Consider the following 15885-nt stretch of genomic DNA (forward strand, 5'->3'; position numbering starts at 1 on the left):
TAGACATTCAAGTCTTTTAGGAATTTTTGACTGGTTTTCTTCTATTGGTTGAGGATGGACACTTGAACTTTATTTTTTTGGGAATGAGATTCTAGTCATGTTTGAGTTTGTATCATAGCAAAGAGGTTTTAAATGACCTCTTCACGAATGCAGTTGTTGCTACTTCCATTCTCATTTCCTGTGATCTCAGCATGGCTTTTGACACTGTCAACTGTGCTATCATTTCAGAGGGCTTGAGGGAATTTCCACCCTTAAACACTCAATTGTACATCAAAATAACAATTGAGAAACACAGTATTGTAGGCAAATATTTTATCCAAATGGTTTTTTCAAGAATACTGAAAATTCTATTTAGTTAAAACAATAGCATATAGAGGTCTGATTATTTTAATTTAGTTTCCACTTTATCCAGCTACCAGAAGCTATTTTAAGGAGGTGTTTGGCCTCTGGTCCGTCTGGTTTGCCATGAGCATAGGTGACTTCACATGTAAGTAGGCATCTTCTGTCCTACTGAAGTGAGTAACATGACAAACCAATGGAGCTTGGTTTTGAATCAGAACTTACCTGGCACTGTTTAGCTGTGGTGTCTTGTTGACATGAAGTTAGTAATTTCCATACCCAATACCTTGTAACGACATTAATCTGTTAGTGCTTCATGTGGATGATGTAATGTCTGAGCTATCTGATCTTTCTCCTAGTGAATGTGCTTAAAGACTGACTTTTTTTCTTACGATATGCTCATTAAAGAGAGGTGTTCACAGGTAAAGTCTGGCTTTGAGCTCTAGAGCACCCCAAACTTGAATTTCAGAGTTACACCATAAATAGAGCTCTTGTTCCAGGATTATTAGTTATAAAGCTGGTGCCAGCTTTTGGCCCTTAAAAATGTCCTTCTTTGGCTCATTATGTTAAACACATTATTAAGACTTGCAATTGTCTTTTGCAAAATATGACTACACTTACTCCCCATTTTTCCCTGTCTAACTTAGAAGTTTGGTCTTTGCTTTAAATTGCCTCTGGACTCGACAGCTGTTCATTCCACCTGGCTGTTCCAGCAATCCTTCAAGGTGCGGGGATGTGCAAAAGTGAGAGGATTTCACTCCCAAACTGGACTCTGGCGTCCTATTGTAGGTCTTTCAGCAAACTAAGAGATGATGGTTGTAGTAGCCAGTGACTTAGGGGTTCTGAGTAGATTTCCTGATTTAATTTTAAAATGTTTCTTCTTGGCCACTATAATTATTTGGAGCCCATCACTACAGGTTTCAGTTAGAGAACTATACATTTTCAATAGTGGTACAGAATTTATATAAAATGATATGTTAAAAGCATTTTACCATAAAATATTTTGTTTATTCATAATAAATCCTGTACAAAATTGCATATTTCTTTGTCATAAGACAAGTCCAATATTTTATGAAGAAATAAGTTGAAAAAGCTGAGCTGCTTTTGGGGATTCTGATTATGAAAAGCAAATGTGATTATCTTGGATTCGGATCATTGATTACAAACATAGCAGTTTGAATTTTTTAGAGGGGGAAAATAGATCTGAGAAATTGCCCTTTAGACTCTCTTGGATTTCTGAAGAAGAAAAAGGAAAGGAAAAGACCAAAAGAAACTTAATGAAATACTGGCATTGAAATGGGGCAGGATTAAGTCATTTTTAAATGAATGAACACAACTAGTTCCAGTAGCCATTGTTCCATTTAGAAAAAGCCATTGGTAGACTCTGAACGGAAGTAGAGGGCACTTTTTCAGTGAAATGGACCTGATATAATAGGAATGGATCCAACAAGGCTTTCTACTGGACACGGTATGATGTCTTATGAAGTAAAGACAGTACAAATAGACATGGTCTAAGTGGACCTAAAAGCTGTGATCATTCATGTGCAATATTACCTTTTTTAAAGGAAAAGTTTCTTGTCTCTGGGGAATGAAAAGAAAAACGTCATTGCTAACTTGCCCGTAAAATATTTAATACAATGATAATAGAGGATGTGATTGGCTCTATATTGTTTTCTGAAATTTATGATTAATGTACAGTAGTGAGTATAATGGTAATTCAATTTTATTTAATCCCTTCAGCTACTTTTATGTGATAAGTGGTAGGATCCCCATTTTCACAATGAGGAAATGGAGGCCCAGGAATGGTGAGACTTGCCCTAGGTCCTATAGTAGACCTGAGATTTGAATCCAAGTCAGCCTCATTGCACAGTCTGCTGTGTGGCTTTCTCCAGTTGTACCAATCACTCACCCTTTCCTATCTTGGGCACTTCTTGATGTGAGTTCCCTTGCAAGGCCTACTTGCTAGCAGTCGTTGCTCCTGCACATCTAGTACCAGTGGGCTTTGCATTTGGGTTGTGTACTTTATATACCTGTTACAAAGATGATGGGAACGATTTATAAACACTGCTTTTGCCTTATCTGTGGGAGGAGGTACTTTTAGTTCATTCTTTCCCCAGAATGTGTTGTAATATGTCCCCAAAGAAACAGGTTTAACTCCATAAAAATAATTTTCCCTTATTCTTCTTTATGACCATTGATAAAAACTGAGACAAATAAATATGTCAAAACCTCTTGATTTTTTTCTGCTTCCTTGGAAAATTTAGGAAGTTATGAAAGCTCAATGTAATTAATGCAAAAATAGAGTAAATTGTTAAATTTTATGAATTATTTGCTAGAAGGATTCAAGTGAAAATTCAACTGTATGGATGCTAATGTAACACTTTAGATATAAAATGTAGACTGAAATAAGAAACAGTCGAATTAGCATGAGGACATTAAGTGATAAAATGAATGTTTTTATTGACTAGGGGTGAGTAGCTGGACTATTATAGTCAAAATCTCAACCAAAGCATCTAAGATATTTAAGACTTAAATGTGACTTTGATATAGCCTCTGGCAACATTTGAGGAGTTTCCAGACAAAACTGAACCATTTACATGGCATCTTATTATAGAAGAAATTTTGCTTGATTCACTGTCAACCCAGATTATTATTTTTTTCTTAAAGCAAGTGATCCACCAGTATTTATAATGTCTGTCATATTTTAAAAGGACATTATAAGTGGTGCTATTTTAAATGAGGTTAAAAATTTCCAAGTCAATATACATATGTGCTACAAATGGATACGTACACACAGCTGTTTGACCTTCAGCTAAAATCAAAATTAGTGGGACATTGTAACATTAATGAGAAAAGCCTAATTCATGTTATACATTATAAGAATTAAGCCAGAATTTATAATAATACTGTCAATATGTTCTAGAGTTAATTTAAATTTAACACACCAAGAATGACCTAATATCTTATACAATTGACCAGCAGAAAAATATGTGGTTTATAGCCTCTTAAATATTATAGTGTGAACTCCAAGGTGGGAAACATCTTAATCTACATTCAAGTGTGGAAGTCTGCTGTGAAAAAGTCTGGTGATTCTAAGTAGGTTATAGAGAGAAATGGGAGAGGCACAAATCTCGAACAGAATGATCTGGTAGGTGCAGAGGGCTTTTTAAATGTAAGCTCTCCTGCTTCTCCAGAAGATCAGGTGTGGTGGAGCGTCTCTTTCATCCTGATCATGGAGAAGTAGACCTGAACCATCACTTTTCTTGATGGCAGTTTGTCATATCTCTAAAGTTCTGGTAATCCATGAACAAGACTGACCAAATTTTAATCATTTTCTCATCAGTATCTACCACATGGCACCAAATATAATAGTTGTATAATAATTATTACTTGGATACATGTAAAGCCATACAGAGAGGCTATGCATAAATTGTTTCAAAGGATTAGGTTAATTAATCTTTAGGGTCAGAAAGTGTTGAAAGAATCATTGGTTTAGCCAATTAAGACCAGAATGAAAGTACATCTGTCTACCAGGCATGTTCAGTCACTGTGCTTTCTTCCATTCTGTTTTCTCTTTGGGCCAGAGAGATACTAAGCATATATATGTTGTGTTTAAATTCAGTCTTGCTGATCAATTCCAAATCTAAGGGAAAATAATGGTGGCTACAGAAGAGGGACTAAAACAGAGTTCCAGTGATCTCATCCCATATACTACGAATGTAAATCAGAATGCTAATATGAGTGTTGAAATGTATCTAAAATTCTGGAATTAGGCATGAAAATAGGGGGCTCCTTTGAGCCACATGGTTATGTGCTACTCAACACAGAAGTTGAAACTGGAATTTAAGGCTTCTGGACAGTTTTCTCTTACAATATTGTTTGTCTTGGCAAAGAAAGAAAGAGAGGAAGGAGAAGAAAGAACTGGATGCGTTATTAAATGCTGCTTTGTCCTAAAACAAAAATAAGCTCTGGAGGACACGCTCCATTTGTCTAATTGTATATACCCTATATTTAGTGAGGGGGGAATATTCAGTTATGGTGTAGTTCCAAAAGCTTATTTCAGGGACATAGGTTTTCTCTCCCCTTGGATTCCTATAGGACTATTATTGATTTACTCCCGATGTCTGGGAATTTAAAATTGGGAATCTAGATGAGTATTATTCTCTATTAGGTTCATCAGTCTTTTAATCACCTCAAGTGAAGATTACAGAATTATCAATTGGCTTATGAAGCATATATAACAGTCAGATACAACTTAATACCCGACTGTAGGGTTTTGAGACTGTTTACATCTATTACAACCACCTGCCCTTTCTGCTGCCCATCCATCGCACATGTACACGTAAGCCTCCTAGTATCCCATTGTACCAAAATCCATACCATTCAATCAGTTTTTCCTGGATTGGGCTTTTCATTCAGTGCATGTTACTTCCAAAAGGTCAAATATGGCTATGAAAATTAAGAAGTTTTCTTCACATGGTTAATTTTAATTTTCCAACAGGAAGGATGGGAATGTCTTTCATATCATTGGAGTTTATTGGTGATTGGATGAATTGAGAAGATGCAGACAGGTGTGGAGGTGGTTACTCAAAATATTTTAAGCATTGGGTATGTGGACACATTGAAGAATTAAATTCCTCAGACTTTTTTTTTCCCACAGTTGGTTTCACCTTGTTGCTTCTTTTCTAATTACAAACTCTATATGGTACTGCACTGTCCAGTATGGTAGCCACTAACTCCATGTAGCTATTTAAATTTAAATTAATAGAATGAAATCAAATTAAAAATAGTTTCTCAGTTGCGCTAGCCACATTTCAAGGGCTCAGTAGCCACATAGAGCTAGTCACTACTATAATGAATAACGCGGGTCATAACTTCCATCATCCAACATAGATAGTTCTATTGGACATCACTGATTGACTGTATTCTCAGATTTCCATATTCTTTCCCTGTCTGCACTTTCAGTCTTGATCTTTCAGCCCCAGAATGTTCTGCCTGCGTGATTGTCCTTTCTTTTTAAAAGAACGAATAGCTGAGTTTTAAGTAATTTTCATCTTTTTAGTGTACTTTGCATGTTATTTGCTGTAGGTGCTCTTTCTTAATAACTACAGTGATTCTTCCATATTCTGAATATATATTAAAACATTTTTCAGTAGGGCTATGATGAAGTGTACTTTCACCACTCCTCTTTGGTGGTGTGGTTCAGTGCCTTGGTTTTAATTCATAGAAACACCACTGCTGCACAGTAAATTATATTGAAATAAGTGTGGTGTATCAAGACATAAATATCCCCTGAAAATGAGGAAAAACAAGTTTGACACTCAGGTGGCTAATACATCACTCAGAGAGTAGGAAATGGATTGTACTGTTGTTGACAGGAAATAAGGGGATAGAAGATGATTTCGGTTAATATATAAGTAGAGGAAAGAAAACAGAAAAAAATAATAGGGATCATTATTTTTAGCTCATTTGCCTTGTTTGGCTGTTTATATAGGTGAAAATGTAGACCATTGCAGGTGACCACTGTTTGAGTGTTACCTTTTCCTGTTACTCCCTGACTAGTGTGTCTTGTCTTTCTGCAAGTGTTGGTGTTGGCAGTATTTATCTCTGCTCTTCTGTGAATTCTCTCATTTGCATTGCATTCATTTATTGAATTCATGCATCCTCCACTGTGTCATTTCCCTTTCATACTTCAGTTTTGTTTTGCTTTTCCCATCAATGCAGGATTATAATTCTTAACTCTCAAATGCGTTGGATATTCAGTAGGGAAGAGTCACTAAACCACTCCCCCCCATCCCCCTTTTAAAGTAGCAGAAATTTCTCCTTTCCTGCTGTGGAACAACAGAGAAAACAGAGGGCATTCTTGGAAGTGAAAAGTATGGGGTGAACTGGAAAGTGTCATGGGGGTGTGTGTGTGTGTCAAAGCTGTCAGGACTGGCTGCATTTGAAAGTAAATGATGGAATTAAGAAAATCTGTTGACTGTGGCCAACAGTAACTAGGAATTCCTAGAGCTGGCTGCTATCAACCATCAATTCAGAAGCAATCTGTGTGTTTGCCTCTTCTTTTTGGCCAGAGAATGGCAGAGCCTCAGAGCAGTAGAGTCCTAAGAGGAAGAGTATTTCTCAACAGTTTGCTGTATTTGGGATGCCATCATAATTTAATCATTGATACCAAAAACTGTACAATGAAATGCAGTGTGAGACAGTGGTTGGCACCTAGAGTCACGTATTATTTTGTCAAGAATTTGACATGCCAATCAATTGCATGAGCAATGTATGCTTGCTTGAAATTGATCACGAAACACCTCATGCTAAGCATCTTGATATTCTTTACTAATGTTTTGGGCTTTAGAGCTTTCACCCATGCTTCTGTTTTGTAACTGAGGGGGGAATGACAAGAGGTATGAGCTAATGAAATCATTTTATGCAGAATAATACTTTTTATAATTTACTCCAGAGTGGGTTGTCACACTGACCTCATTATTTATTTCCTCCATGGTTATCAAAGTAAAATGAGCTTACTATGGAGAAGTTTTAAATTACAAGGAACTATAAAGATGAAAATAGATAATCCTACCAATCATAACAATACTGTTTGTAATTTGGAACTATTTCCTTCCATCTTTTCAAATTACCAGAGTACACTTTAAAGACTGTCTTTAAAAAATTAGTTTACCATATCTCATATCACTAAATATCATTTAAAAGCATGTTTTAATAGTGTAAAATATATGAATATATAGTAATTTAATTAACTAATCCTCAATGATTGGATATTTAGATAGTTTCCTGTGTGTTTACTATTATACATGAACCTGTGATGAACATCTTATTGTACATTCTATATGAAATGTTTACATTCCTCTGATTATTATATGAGGTGGAATTATGATGTAGATATATATGTACATCAAAAGACATGCAGTTGACTCTTGGGACACCGACCTCTAGGCCGTTGAAAATCCACATGTAACTTTTGACTCCTCCAAAACTTAATTACTGATAGCCCACTGTTGACTGGAAGCTTTATTGAAAACATCACCAGTCGATTAACACATATTTTGTGTGTTACATATATACATATAGTTTATGCATTCATGACATACCTACCTTTTTCTGAAATTTTTTCACTATTCTAGGCAACACAGTTCATCTGTAAGTTTTTTTCAAATTGTTGCAAACATCCCCCCAAATTTCTAATATATTTATTGAAAAAAATCTGCTTATAAGGGGACCCATGGAGTTCAAACTCGTGTTGCTCAAGGTTCAACTGTACGACAGATTGATTTCCAGCAAGTGTACCATCATTTCAGCAGTGTATGGGGGTGATATCATTCCATTATACCTTTGTCAACACTAATAGGTTTTTAAAAGCATTTAATTTGATAGTGAAGATTAGTATCCATTGAAAATTGTATATCTTTTATTATTGAATAAACAATTTTTATATTATCTCATTTCTTCTGTCATTTAATGGGCTTTACCTACTTTTATGTTAGAACTTCAGTGATTTTAATTGATCGCTGTGAACTGTTTATTAACGGTATAACCATCTATACCCTTAATGCTTTCTGCAGTTTTGCTTTTGCTCCATAATTGTTTTTATTTTAGGATATAAGCATTTTTCTTTTTCTATGTTTAAGTTTGTAAATGCTTCCTTTTGGAATTTCTTCATTACTTTTACAGTTGAGAAGTAATTCTTCCCTATAGAAGACAAGATGTCCGCTAACATTTTAAAATATGATAGAACCTTTTATTTTTTACCCATAACTTTGCTATAGTGCTGAAGTTATACTGATGTCTAATGAGATGCGGCTTTGACTCTCAGTCTTAGTGAGATATGTGGGATGTAGTGGGTGCTAAAGAGGAAACTGAACATTCTGAATGATTGCATGGCATATATTAGGATCCAGCCTTTGCTTTTTTGGTCTGCCATATGTCAGTGTTTATATTTGAATCATATTGCTTTAATTATTATACTGTTATAATATATTAGTATCTGGTAAGGGGGGAAAACTTTGTCTACTCCTCTTTTGTAAATTTTCTTTGAAATTCTGACCTATTTATTTTTCTAGGTAAACTTTGACATCACTTGTCAACTTAATGAATATCCATTTGGCCTTTTTTATCAGAGATCGGGAAGGATTGGTATTTCTAAATATCTCATCTTCCCATTGAGGAATATAATAAACAAACAAACAAACAAACATTCAGGCATTCTTTTATGTCCTTGAGACAAATTTGGCAGTTCTCTTAAGATTTAATGGAAGTGCCTCTTAAGTATTATCTGCTCCTTTAAGACTGTATGATAATTATGCTTTTGCAACTTACAGTTTGTTAGGTTAAAAAACTATCCTGTTCCCTATTTTGCTTTCTAGTTCTTTTACTAAACCTATTTTTTTTGAGGTGTAAACTTCACACAACATAAAATTAACTGTTTTAAAGGGAACAGTTCAGTGGCATTTAATATATTCACAATGTTGTACAACTAGCCTCTATCCAGTTCTAAAACATGTTCATCACTCCGTAAAGAAACACCCTTTCTATTAAGCATTTACTTCCCATTTCTCTTGCCCTCACGCTTGGCAACCACCAATCTGTATTACGTCTTTATAGATTCAGCTATTCTGGATATTTCCTACAAATAGAATCATACTATACATCACCTTTTGTGACTGATTTCTTTCACTGAGCATCATATTTTTGAGGTTCATCCACATTGCAGAATATATCAGTACTTCATTCCTTTTAATGGCTGAATAATATTACATTGTCTGTAGATACCACAATCCTATTATCTATTTATCCATTGATGGATGTTTGGGTTGTTTCTACCTCTTAACTCTTGTAAACAATGCTGCTGTAATCCTATTGGTACATGTATTTGCATATTTGTTTTCAATTTATACACACACACACACACACACACACACCCCTCTATGAGTGGAATTGCTGGGTTCTGTGGTCATCCTATGTTTAAGTTTTTGAGGAACTGTCAAAATCTTCTCCACAGTGGGTGAACCATTTTACATTCTTACTTGTAACATATGAGGGTTCCAATTTCTCTATATACTTGCCAATAATTTTCCTTTTCTTGTTTTATGTTTGTAAATTATAGCCATCCTGTTAGGTGTGGTTTTGTTTGTATTTCCTTAATGAAGAATGATGTTGAACTTATTTTAATGTGCTTCTTGGGCAAAACCTATTGTTTTGAATTCAGTTTATTGCCACTAAATTATTTTTACAATTTTTAAATTTGGATACATTTTGTAACATTTTCACCATTCATTGAGACATTTTTGTTTAACTTTCAGTCCTTTTATGCCATAGTATTTCCATTAATTTTGATTCATTTCCCAGTTAACTGGAGTATATCATCAAGTAATTTTTAAGGGATTTTGGGCTAGATTTTCTGAGCCCTTGAATATCCGATTTTTTTTTTTTTTTTTTACCATCATACAACTTAGCTTGTTACAAAAGTCTTGGCTTACAAACTTCTCCCTCTTAATTAAATTTTTGTAAGTGTTGCTCATTTGTCTCTCTCATGGTATTTAAATTGCAGGGAAGATATTGATACCAACCAGAATTTTGTTTCTTTGAAGATAAGCTAGTTTTTTTTCAGAGGTATGCAGGTTTCTTTCTCCCTTGGGCCCTGTATTAAAAACCTTTAATCCAGGGTATAAGAATGTATGTGAGAATTTTTCTTTAGTTTCATGTGGATCATGATATATTCTCCTGATTTGCATCCTCCTTGCCCCTTTTTAAATTAAGGTTTTGTCTTTAAATCTCTGAAGTTTTTCTTAAGTTTTGTCCTTGAGTTTGCTTTTATTCCAGTTCTTTTTTTCCTCCCATTGTAATATGTGTAATTCAAAAGGTAGACCTGTTTTCTGTTCTTCATAATAATCCTCTCATTTTCAATTCTTTTTCTTATTCTTCTAAGTTCTGGATGAGCAGTGCAATATTGCTCTCCTCATTAGTGCTTTGATTTTCTGCAGTGCTCATTATAGAGTTTGCCATGTGCAGTGTAGTTTTATTTTTCCTCTTGCACATTCGTTTCCTTTCTTGCTATGTCCAGTCGTTTCCAGTCTCTCAGCTCTTTGTCTTTGTCTTTCTAACATTGTTTCAAAGACTACATGGCCAGGAAATGGGAGGACCATAGTGTAACCCCAGGCCCATGTGACTGGAAAACTGTGCTCTTGCAGTTTTAAAATTATTTTTAAAGAAAAACGGCATTTATAAAAATAACTAAAAGAAGAAGAATAATAGAATGTTCTTGCTTGAAAATCTTGGTTACCAAGAGCTTTATCCTTAAATGACTCACAAGTAAAGAGTCGTAAATGCTTTACAATTTCATATAGCAGATACTGTGTACCTGCTTTGAGCATTGTCCTGTGCAGAAATATAGAATGTCTTTCCAGAAAACAGATGAACTAATAAAGGAATAGGGGAAGTTTCACTTTTTACCTGCATCTTTTCTGTGTTGGTGATTAATACATTTGCTTATATTTTTTGAGTTATGGGCATTCCAGCACGTTCCACAGACATCTCATTTTGATAGTTTGTAAAGTGGGGAAAGCATGAGCTTGAGAATGTTTTACAGATGTGAGTTTGCATAGCTATTCCATCACTTTTGAATTGTGTGAGCTTGACTACCTTACCTAACCTCTGAGCCTGAGTGTCACACTCTGTACAAATCCCATATCCAGGGAGCTTGAGGATTGAATGAGATGAGGATACATTTATGAATGTAGAACAGCACTTGGCATATGGTAGCACTCAGAAATCTACTGAATGCTGTGAATCAGGCACCGTGCAAGGTCCTGGAGACTCAGCTGTGAATAAGACATACCTCTGCCTTCAAGGAATGAGAAATTTAGGAGGATACACAGAAAAGGAAACCAGCAATAATAATAATATCCTATAATAAGACTGAACTAGAGAGAGACTCTGCTTCTCTTATGTACCTTTTTACCCCAAACTGTGGTTGAATCAATGATTTATTCTATGAATACTAGGATGCATAAGTGAGGAATGGCCAGGTTAGAGGTTTACCAGTGGGCAGGAGGGTAGGAGGAGTACAGAAGGCAGCCATTATTTAGTCAGGGAAGGTTTTTAAGTAGAAGTTATTCTTAAGCTAAAGTTTTTACCTCCCTGTTCCCTTTGTAAATTGGATTAAATTTGTGCTCTACCAAGGGACTTGATATTTCAAGGAAACTTGCTACAATATCTTTTTGGTAAAATGAAATCTTTTGTAATGCAAATAATCACTTCCTAATTTATATGTGGGGCAAGTTAAGATTTTTGTATATCAGAGTTTTTTTCTCTTTTCTTTTTTTCAAAAGATGGGCACAATGATCTATCTTTGCAATAAGTAAAAACATCCTGACAGTAATTGAATGAGAAATTGATTGAATTTAATCTTCATTCTTCCACATTTTATAGAGAATAAAGAAGCATTTTTTAAATATATAAATGCCCTTACTGAAGTGAGTAAAGAAGGCATATTCATGTAGATTTCATTGGAAGTTAAGACTTTTCTGAGTCATTATAAAGTCAGTTGATTTTTACAGGTCATTTCTCCAGGACTCAGTTTCCCCATATGCAAAATGTGGAATTTGGACTAGAGTATTTCTAAGGTCTATTACAGCTTTAAAACTCTCTGGAAGGAAAAGAAAAAGAAAGATAAATGACAAACTTATCATATAATTAGTGTAATAAATTACAAATAGTGTGCCAAGAGATAGAAATGAAAATGACTCTTAAATTTTTTAAATTATAGATAATTATAATTCTGTTAGACTTTTAGAAGGTGCCAGGCAGTCATTTAAAAGAAAATGAGATTCAGGATAGGTTCCTTTGTACAAATACTGTAGTCGATTGACCCTTTTATATGGATACCCATCCTATTGGATTACGGGCCCACACTACTCCAGTATGACCTTATTTTAACTTAGGTAATAATATCTACAAGGACTGTATTTCCAAATAAGATCACATTCTGAAGTCCTGGGCATTAGGCCTTCAACATATGAATTTAGAGGGGTGAGAGGTGATGCAATCAACCATAACACCTTCTGTGAACACTGTTTATTCTTGCCTTTCTAATAGGTTAGCCATGACACAAATATAGCACATGAACTGGGAGAACTCCCTCCTGTACCCATGGCAAGCATCACTAATTGATCATGGCAAATTTTCCCACTAATTATAGAGGGAGACCCAAAACAGTTCATCAAAGTGGGCCATAAGATAAAACCTATTTGCTATATAGATAGATAGATTTACATAGCCAATAGGAAAGCAATTATCATATAAATACAGTAAGAAAAATTTCACTTCAATAATCTAATATTGAATTGCTTTAATGAATCGGAGAAAGCTTGTGTGTATTTGTACACCTTAAATTCTAATTCAAAATTGGGTCATAATATAAGAATATATTTAATTACAATAAGTAGCAAGAGGCAAAGTTCTCAAGAAAAAAATTGAATGTGAATAAACAACAGAAAGTCTACTTTTTATTAATCCCCTGCCCTTGCCACTTTTCTTCTCTGAAGGGTATTTACAATAATATAAGTAGCCCCAGGATGTACTACATCCTGAGTATTTAAATTTTGTTTCAACACTAAACAAAACATAGTTTTATCAAATTTTATATTTTTTATTTACTGATTCGGGGAGATTTTGTGTCTTGTCTCATCTCTGTTTAGAAATACATTAAAATGGTTTAACCTAAGGAATAATGAGTATGTAAGAGTATTATGTCAGTTTGCCATTCATTCATTTCTTCTTCATTCATTCACATATTTATTGTGAGCTAGCATTATGGACATTATTTCGATGTATCAGTAACTCCTTAGGACCATGTGTCACTAGCCACATGTGCCTATTGACCACTTAATATGTAGCTAGTCAGAATTGAGGTATGCTATAAAGACAAAATACATACTAGATTTCAAAAATTAAAAAAAGAATATAAACTATCTCCAATATTTTTCTAGTGATTCCATATTGAAATAATGTTTTGAATAGATTAGCATAAATATATTTAAAAATTTAACTTGGCTTTTCCTTTAAAATTTTTAATGTGGCTGCTAGAAAATTTAAAATGTCTTATGTGACTTGCATTATGTTTCTTTTTTAAAAATTTTATTGAAGTATGGTTGATTTACAATGTTGTGTTTAATTTCTGCTGTACAGCAAAGTGACTCAGTTACACATATATATTTTGTTCATATTCTTTTCCATTATGGTTGATCACAGGGAACTATATTGAATATAGTTCCCTGTGCTATACAGTAGGACCTCGTTGTTTATCCATCCTCTGTATAATAGTTTGCCTCTGCTTATCCCAAACTCCCAGTTCTTCTCTCCCCCACCACCCCCTCTTTGCAACCACAAGTCTGTTCTCTATGTCTGTGAGTCTGCTTCTGTTTCGTAGATACGTCATTTGTGTCATATTTTAGATTCCACAGATAAGTGATATCACATGGTGTTTGTCTTTCTCTTTCTATTTCACTTAGTATGCTAATTTCTAGGTCCATCCATGTTGCTGCAAATGGCATTATTTCATTCTTCTTTATGGCTGAGTAGTATTCCACTGTATATATGTACCACAACTTCTTTATCCATTCATCTGTCAGTGGACATTTAGGTTGTTTCCGTGTCTTGGCTATTGTGCATAGTTGGCTTGCACTGTATTTCTGTTGGACGGGGCTACCATAGAGTTAAATAAGCAAGTCACTTGTTGAGCACTGATGTGCCAGTTTTGACACAGTGCGTCAATACACTGATGGCGGATGGCTCATTGACAGCTCTTACCTGTGAGACATCTGTGACACATGAAACAGCAGACTTTTATTTCTTTACCTTTATCCATCAACGTCAGAATACATGAAGACATATAAAGGAACAGTCTATACTTTAAATGACTTTAGGAAACTTGATACACTTTGTGGTTTTTCTTCTTATGCTGAAGTATTAGAATGTATTTTTACTTCCTGTAAATGATGAGGACCAAGATTCATAAATACCTTAAAATTTTTTTTTTCTGGAAAATTAGTTTTTCTCCAATAATATTGAAAAACTTATGTATCATTCAAAGACATGCTTAATTATACCTTCTCCTAGCTGCCTTCTCAAATGTCTACAGCTGTAAATAGTGTACTTCATTAGCCCTTCAGATGCACATGACTTGTTTCTCCTTGTAGTTTTTTTATCATAATTTGCCTTAACGTGTTGTTTCTTTTCCTTTGGTCTGCCTTTCCTTTTAAATTATATGTCTAACCTGCAACTGGCTTATTTACCTAGGTTCCCTCTAGTTTGTCTAGTTGTGTCTAACACATAGAGGGCACTCTAAAAAATATTTATTGAATTAAAAACACCTGCTGAAGTTTAAGAGATTAACTGTACTTCCTCCACCCTCATCCCTCCTCAAAGTTATTTTGACTCTATGGTGTCACATGTCAAAATTCACCTAAAGACTCCAGCAAACCATTGGGGATGCTTGTATCAGCCATAAGTTGATTAATTAGGCTACATTTTTCTGCTTTACAATTTAAAAATTATTCTTCTTATAAAATAAACTCATCAAATATTGACCATTTAGTTAATATTTTGAAAATGCAACCACTGCAGATAGTCTCCTGTGCATTTTAGTGTTTAGAGATTGCCTTGAATACACAGACTCAATATTTATAGTTAGAAAATTTTGTTTACTCTGCTGTAATCCTCACATACTCTTTGTTGTTCGTCTCTTTGCTCATTAATCCTCCCCACATTTCTGTATTCAGTAATTGTCCCCACTTGACAATAGCTTAAATGATTTCCCCAAGATTACACTGTGAGTACAGCTAAGCCAGAACTCATTGCCCCTGTCTTTGATCTCATGCTCTTTTCTCCAGTTTAACCTAAGAGCAGTCTAAGTGAGAAGTCATATTCCCACCTCCCTGCTGGCACTTTCTTCTCTGAGCCAATTTCATTGCTGGCCCTCCACTCCCAAGCAGAGACTATTTCACTCCTACAAATGACTTCTATAGCCTACTGATCAGGGCAAAACTTTTTTTCTTTTTAGATTACATCTGGTTCTATTATGATATTTACTAATAGGAATGGGCTTTTTTGCATTATATTCATTTTTTTCTGACATTTAATAATTAGGAACCTGAATCTCTATTGGGGGTAAAAGGAAGAATGATAACTGTTCTGTTTTATTCTATTTAGTATAAAATGCCATTCAGAGGCATAGTGGGCCTCTATGTCAAGTTTCCTTGGCGCACATCCTTGTAGGAACAACAGTTTCTACATGATGGCAGTGGGGCTGCAACTGCTCCCCCAAGGAGGCCTTCTGAGACCTTGGTTGCTGGTTACTTTTTAAGACAGTAACCCAAGAAAACTACTGGAGCACAAAAATTCACATGGTGCAAATCTTATTTTAATATGAATGAGTAAGATATTTATGTGATTAAAATTCAGAAGGTACAAAAGAACATATTATCTCCCCACAACCCTGGCCTCTGGCAACTAGGCTCCCCATTTGAGGGTCAA

The 15885-nt window shown here is 34.8% G+C and overlaps 1 protein-coding gene across 3 annotated transcripts in view; it reads left to right on the top strand.

Annotated features, from left to right (window-relative positions):
• The window catches only part of NPAS3 (neuronal PAS domain protein 3), an 865587-nt gene that overhangs the window by 194558 nt on the left and 655144 nt on the right, over window positions 1–15885 (top strand). The gene's annotated exons all lie outside the window — the stretch shown is intronic.

Source organism: Balaenoptera acutorostrata, chromosome 3 (genome assembly GCF_949987535.1).
Source record: "Balaenoptera acutorostrata chromosome 3, mBalAcu1.1, whole genome shotgun sequence".
NCBI classification, from domain to species: domain Eukaryota; kingdom Metazoa; phylum Chordata; class Mammalia; order Artiodactyla; family Balaenopteridae; genus Balaenoptera; species Balaenoptera acutorostrata.